This window comes from Triticum urartu, chromosome 1, assembly GCF_003073215.2.
Source record: "Triticum urartu cultivar G1812 chromosome 1, Tu2.1, whole genome shotgun sequence".
Lineage (NCBI taxonomy): Eukaryota > Viridiplantae > Streptophyta > Magnoliopsida > Poales > Poaceae > Triticum > Triticum urartu.
The window spans coordinates 139,119,914-139,126,974 of record NC_053022.1 but is presented as its reverse complement, the minus strand read 5'-3'; the positions used below and the strand labels follow the sequence as shown (position 1 = coordinate 139,126,974).

The following is a 7,061-nucleotide window of genomic DNA, read 5'->3' as shown; positions in this document are numbered from 1 at the left end:
AATAGGATTTTTTTAGCCATTTATTATTAGTACTGAAATCAGGCATAAATGATTTTACGGGAGGTAAAGAAGTTATTTCAACAACGTTCCTGTCATCAAATCCTGATTCAACAAAGCCATGCTAGCTGTGTTGGTCGTTCCTCCGATTCAAAGTTCTCTTGGATTCCAAAAAGCATTTCTACCCGCATACTGAAGTTTCTTAAATCTATTGAGTTCCTCCTCTAGACCTCTTTCTTGGGGCATAGGTGAACCTATAATTGATAGTAGAGAGTATGCTAAATCCCCAACCCTCATGATGCACTTCGTTTGAGTCATTCTGCTTATCGTACCACTTAGAGCTTTCAAACCCTTTTCTTAGCGCTGCGGTAATATTTTGTTATTTAGAAATAGGAATGGTATGTTTAATAGCTCGCATATGTGTGTTTCAGATTCCATAGTACTCGGTTCTTCTGTTCGACGAGTTCTTATTTTCCTAGGTCTAATAATATGTTTACTGGTTCGTTTTCACTGGAGGAGGCAGCTAGAAGTCCTGTTTTGTCAGTAGTTCAATTCGTTAGAACCAAATGGCACGTTGAGAAACGAGAACTTCCACATGCCGAGCATCATTACCGTACTGGTGACTTCACCACCTGTTCGACTATTAGCTTTCTTGCCTTACCACAGTCGAATGAATTGAGACAACCAGAGCAACTGGAACTACTACATCTGAGAGAGAGCGGGCGTATTGAATCCGTGACCCCTATCTCTTTACTTATGATCAATTAGGGAGGGGGGACGCCTCTTACCCGAATACGCCTTTTGGGGGTGCGCGTTGTCCAACCAGCTAGTCGGATCCTTCTTCTATAGAAACTGGAAACGGAAATCCCTGTTATAGCGGAGGTTATATTCCACTTCTGAAACGATCTCATTAATGCATAAAGAGTAATAGGTTATTTAATGGAGGGAATCATAATTCAAAGATGGCGGTAAAGCATAAGACTGCGGAAGCGAAATCACACTACTCTAGTTGGCCAAAGCAAGGGAAGTTCATCTCTTTCTTATTTTTCCTACGGCGCATAGTGAAAGGCATTCTATCGATCCGCCATTAAGCTTCGATCGATCACCTACTTTCATTCCTAATCTATCTCTAATGCTTCGCTTGCAGCGAGAAAACAGATGTGTAATGGCTTCCGAGTAACAAAGAGCTGGTTTTGCCTACCTCGTGAAGGCTCGAAAGGAGGGTAAAGTGACAAATAGGCTAGATTGTCCTATTAAAATAGACCTTGTGCCAAATAGAAGGTAGTCCCTTGATCCATCCCTACGGACGAGATACATCGGTTGAGATTCAGCAAAACGAAATCAGCTACATGCATAGACGCCAAAAAAGGAGATCAAATGAATATTTCTAATCGATATAAATTATATAATCCGTAGAAGTACAAGATTTGAAAAAGAGGGCTTAGACACGGTCACGAGAATTCTTCTTGTTCCCGGTCAATGAAATTCCTGAATTCAAGTACCTCAACTTTCCAATATTGATAGTTCGCGAAAGAACTAAGATCTTCAAGGGTATACCAACTGAGCTATCCTGACCATTTATGGAATCTGGATTCCCCGGTTTTCTTCCTAGCTCGGACTCCTTGTCTGGAATAGGTCACGTAAGAACCCCCAGAGGGAGACTCGAGTTATTTACTTCTTTGTTAAAATAGATTATATAGCCATGATGGTTGGTCAAGTGGACAATGCCCAGGTGGGTAGACCCATATAGTAGGGGAGATAAATGCCCTGCAGTGATATTGAGACCGATCTAGGTTATTGATGGCTTTTATTTAAAGACAAGGAGCTTAAAGGTGAAGGATAAGTCTTTCACCCATCCGATACTAAGTAATCCGTTAATCGATCCCCAAGGGAAGGGTACTTGTATCTATAGCACATCGGTGTTTCAAGCAGGCCAACACACTCTTAACAACAATGAAATCAATCCATTCACTCAAAACCGGAACCCACACTCAAATTTAAGGTCAATACTCCATTTATACATGCCAGCCTCGACAGAGGGGAAGCACCTACAGCATAATCACTGATGAACACATATTGACTCACTTCTAGATAGATTAGTTGATTCAAAATGCCCGCAGATACCTATATATGTTAGTTAACCTTTTTATTGGAATATGTTTATCTAAGGCATATCAAACTAGTCTTAATATATGGAAGATCTTAGGGACAAGGAGCTTAAACGTTATCGATCTACATATTGGCTCGATCAGGGCCCAGGCTCTGCCCTCCGAGCACTTAAGCATGCATTCGGATTCGGGCTCTGGGCTTGCTCATCAATATGTCAGTGTGGCAAGTGCTTAATGTAGCATTCTTGTGAAGGACTTCCCAATGTTTAAATAGAGTCCAGGGATCTGCAGGCTTGTAATGGGAATGCCATCCTCTTCCAGCGTGCAGTTGACCGGGCTGCCATCACAATAATCTAGGGTTTGCATATGCTCTAGCATTCATTCTTCTTCTTGGTCTTGCTTGTTCTCCCTGGATCTCACTGCTTCCTTCCTACCCCCGGTAGCAAAAGTCACGAGATTAGTTATTTAAAACGGGCCTTATGCCTTGGATTGCTTTGGACCATTTGACTGGATTCCCAGTATGGCACCTTGCCCATAAAAGTTAACTACTAACTTCGGTGAAGGAAGAAGCAAGTTCCCAAGAGGAGTGAAGTCATCAACCTGGTATTAGTTTGCCAATCTAAAAGTCAAGTGATATAGGTCGGGATGGGAAGAAAGAAGCGATTTCCTTGAATTTGCATTCGAAAAGGTGTAGCTGCATGGAAGAAAATCCACATTACCAGTTCTCAATTATGAGTAACTTGCAGGATGAAAGATTCTTATTATTGTTAGCACCTCTGCTCTACCTTTTCAGGCTAGCTTCCCATCGCTCGAAGTACACTTCTGGTGCACTTCTCACTGGTCAAGCACTATCGCTTGATTTCTCTCATAACTCTTCCACCTACTCCTTTGAGTAAAGGAGAAGATTGTTGGATTGATCCCTCTATTTGGACACTGTAGGGAGCTTCTTCAGTCAGTGGGCAAGGAATTCTGCGGCTCAACTCTCTGAGCTTGATTGCACATAGGGTGAGATAAATCTACCTTCTACTAAGGTGTACTATGTGTAGGGCCCTGCTAAGTCTTAAAGACCAACTTGAGGACTCAAGCCAACCGCTGACTGACTTCTCGATGGCCCGAGAAAAGCAATTCGAAAACAAATCTAAGTAGTTCCACACACAGGGCTTTGTTTGAAAGATAGAGGTATGTTCGTAAAGGTAGGCTAGGTGTAGCGCAATCCTTAGAATGCATACCTAGATTCAAAGCCCACTCTTTCCTTCAGCTTCCACCGATGTCTTATGCGGCAACTAACCACCTAGAGAGTATAAGTTTCTTATTTCGGTCTTTTTTCGCCTAGTTGTCTCTATTTCGATTGCATTCTATGTCAATAGGTTCTTTTTGCTTTATCGATAACTATCTCCTCTTGATGGAAGAACATAAATCTCATTTGATTCAGTAGGAATAGGAAAAATTGGAATAAGCAGATGGGAGATAGGATTGGGATGACCAGTCGGTATTCGAAGATCCTTTGGGCTTAAATGAAATAGACTAATAAAGACATTCACGCAGAGCACACGCTTCGCTACCTAGTCAGGATTCAGATTTGGTGTAGCATAGTTTGCATCAGTGATATCATGACCTGAGCAGGCATCCTTCACCTCGGAATTTCCCATATTATGAACAGTCAAAGTTCACGTGGATGCTGGTTTCTGTCTTAGATACTAGAATTGGCGCAACTGGAGCAATTATCCGAGATGCGGCGAGCATGTTCATTGCGGCCTGCAGTGTTATGCTCCCTCGGGCAATTGACTCGACATCAGCGGAAGCAAAGACAATATCTGTTGAGGGCGAGCCCCGCTCCTGAAGATACCTGATGATAAGTATGTTATCGAAGCGTTAAAGCGAGAATTCACATCTGTAAAAGATTCCCACATTCTGTGAGATTTGTTGCCTACCAAAGAAAGGTGCAAATAAGCAATTTTATTCGATTTTGCCTCTGCTGATCCTGCTCATGCTTTTTTTATCAATTGGTAAAGTCTCTCAGCCTTGCAAAGTGGAAAAAGAGATGGGCGTCGGATCCATGTTTCGCTAATCCCGATCTTGAAGAGAAGTGAATGCCCGTGGGGAAACGAAGAAGGCCTAGGGTTATCTATTGAAAACCATCCATGCCCAGATCTATTACGAAAGTTGGAAAAACACAAGGGCCAACCTAAAACTTAACTACCCCTTGCCCTCGCACTGAAGCCTTCTTTCTATCCAAAAAAAGGAAGAGCGCACCAAAAAATAAAAGAATCCTGAAAAAAACTCCGCAACTTACGCTCTCATTGCGGCGGCACCTGTTAAAGTGGCGGCAAGAAAGAAAAGACCAAAAAGAAGGTTTCTTTTAATACCTCCGACGAACCGAACCAAGTAGTCTGATCATCCTTGCCCGTTCCCATCTTCTTTCAACCATTGAAAGAGCATAGCCTAGGAATGAACCATGTCGATCCAAGGTTGCAAGGAAATAACAAAGGTAAACCAGACTATAGGAATATTTTGGTGAAGTCAATCAGAGAGGACGGTTAGGTTCTTTTTTCCTCATCTGCTTAGCTTATAGAATTACATGGTTTATCACGATAGACATTTCAATCAATGGTTGGACAATCAATACCATCGAACTATTCCATTCCACTTCTGAATGATGGAAACGGAAGCTTTTTCTTACTGATGGACCGATCCTGGGAGTCCAGACTGATGGTTAGATGGTTGTTCTCTTGTGTGCTTATTTTCCTTCCCCACTCAAAAACAAGTGTTACAAAATGTTCTTCAATTCAAATATGTATGATCCCGTCCATCCTTCTAGAGCTAGGCACCTACTTGAGAATGAGAATCGTCGACAGAGATTGTTCCTTCAGTTTAGCAATCAATTAGATCCATACCGACTTAGCTTGAAGCATGGCTTGCCGTTTCGACGCTCGATGCTACTCTTGGGAACATTATTGATACATCGACTTTCAAGCATCTCGTAGTTGAGCGGTACTACCATCAACAGTACCAAGATGGAAAGGGACTGCTGAACATGGATATAACGAGAGTCGAACTCGCATGTCTCTCTTTTCCTGATAGTTAGGAAAGAAAGCCGATATAAACAGCTCCATATTAGCGAATTGCCTCTTACTACTCTTCCCAGGCTGGTCAAACTATAGGATTCCCATTCACTTAGTAAACTTATTGGACAGACAGGTCAACCACTTGACCGAGGGGAGTAAGGTTCGTCACCACAGTCCCGATAGAAGGTCGAGTTTAAAAACAAACTAAAGACAAAGCAATGAATGAAAGGAAGGACAGCTCGCTTGCTTTACAACCAGGGCGGGTCTCACTGCCGGATCAATGCGCAGGACGCACGATCTACAAACAACATTAGAGAGAGCCAACCAAGAACGAAAGAACCTGTAAACAAACCCGCAAGAGAATACCAAAAAGAGTAAGAAGGTGGAAGGGCCGAAGGCGGCTTACTAAGCAAGAAGGCTCCAAGCAATAACACATTAGAAGGGAGCTTGCTGCTTTGCAACCTGAGCAGTATAGCTAAGCTTACTCATCAAGGGCCGATAGATAGAGCCGCTCTTGTTGCTAATGGAGAAAGATTGGAGTGAAGTTTAGTAAGATCAGAGGAGGAAAAGAATGAATTTGTGGGCGGGAAGGAGGAGGCAAGGCCCCCTCAATGTGTATTCAACTACTCATTACAGAACCACCGATTGATCCGATTAGACTTCCCGCGGGGTAGCGCAGGGAACTTGCTGAATCAACTCCTTGGAATAGGAGGCCTGAGTGAGGGTCAATCCTATGGTAACCTCAACCTAGGAATGCCTGTTTCACTTCCTTGACAGAGCCAACTGAGATGCTCTGTCTCGATGTTGACCTAACATTGATTGATTCTAAATTATGAATCAAAAATTCTGATCTCGCAAAGGATCTGCAATTGTTGTGTGTACTCGAGGACTCTTAGGGAAAGAAAAGCACTTTTCTCTCTCAGCAGTTAGACCGGCTATGGGTGGGTTGGTTATGTACTGCGCCTTCCTTCTTCGAACCTTTTGGTATGTATTGCCCCCTAACTATAGATCAGATCCACCGGACCAGAAACTCAATTCCGCACTGCTATTGAGTCGTTGGACTTATCCACCTCAGTGATTCATGGAATTTCCGTTTTTGAATTGCATTGGGGGAAATCTACCAAAGCTAGGAAGATAGATAGACTCCTTTCCTGCTACCAAGGGGGAGCAAGAAACTAAATCAAATGATTGTATTTTTCACCAGCGCCCCTTTTTTGTGGGTACTAAGAGTCCTCTCACTACCAACCAGCAGGCATCATCATCTGGCTGGGTCTTGCCGGTGTCAACAACGAGAAAGAAGAACCAAATGGAAACAACAACTAACTATGGCTCTTGGCCTAGACAACGTCCTGGGCGTAGGGGAGATCAAAACAAGAAGTCACGCCTAGACGACGACGCCCGTCCTGGGCTGCAGTAAGTAGATCGAGAGGTCGTTCCGCCCCATGTCCCCGAAGATGGGTAATATGTTCTCATACAATGTTGCCCCAACTTTTTTCTAGAGGGCCTAGCTGGCAAGCGATCCCTGTCCATGGCAAAGAACAAGACAGCAAGCGAGCGTACCTTTGTTCGCTTCTTTTCCACCAAGCATAGAAGTTTAAGGAGAACTGTAGGTCGGTGGCTACCTAAGGAAACTCCGATTCGATCCTCCCGCCCCACGGCTGGGAGGCATCTACCTCATCCCGATCACAAGGAGAGGTTCACCATGATGGGGGGTCAGGTACTTTAATTCTTTGCGTTCCGGAAAGAATGAAATGCATAGGGGACCATCCTTTTTTGCGGCATGCTCTCTAATTTGCGGATTCACAGGGGGCCGAGGTCCAACCTTAGTTGACTTACAATGACAAAGGCTTGCGAAACAAAGTAGCGGCTTTGAAATGGAATCTTAATTAAC

The 7,061-nt window shown here is 43.5% G+C and overlaps 1 pseudogene; it reads left to right on the top strand.

The window, feature by feature from the left end:
• Positions 1-6,107: 6,107 nt before the first annotated feature.
• On the top strand, positions 6,108-6,939 carry LOC125532777 (annotated as a pseudogene).
• The last annotated feature ends 122 nt before the right edge of the window (positions 6,940-7,061 follow it).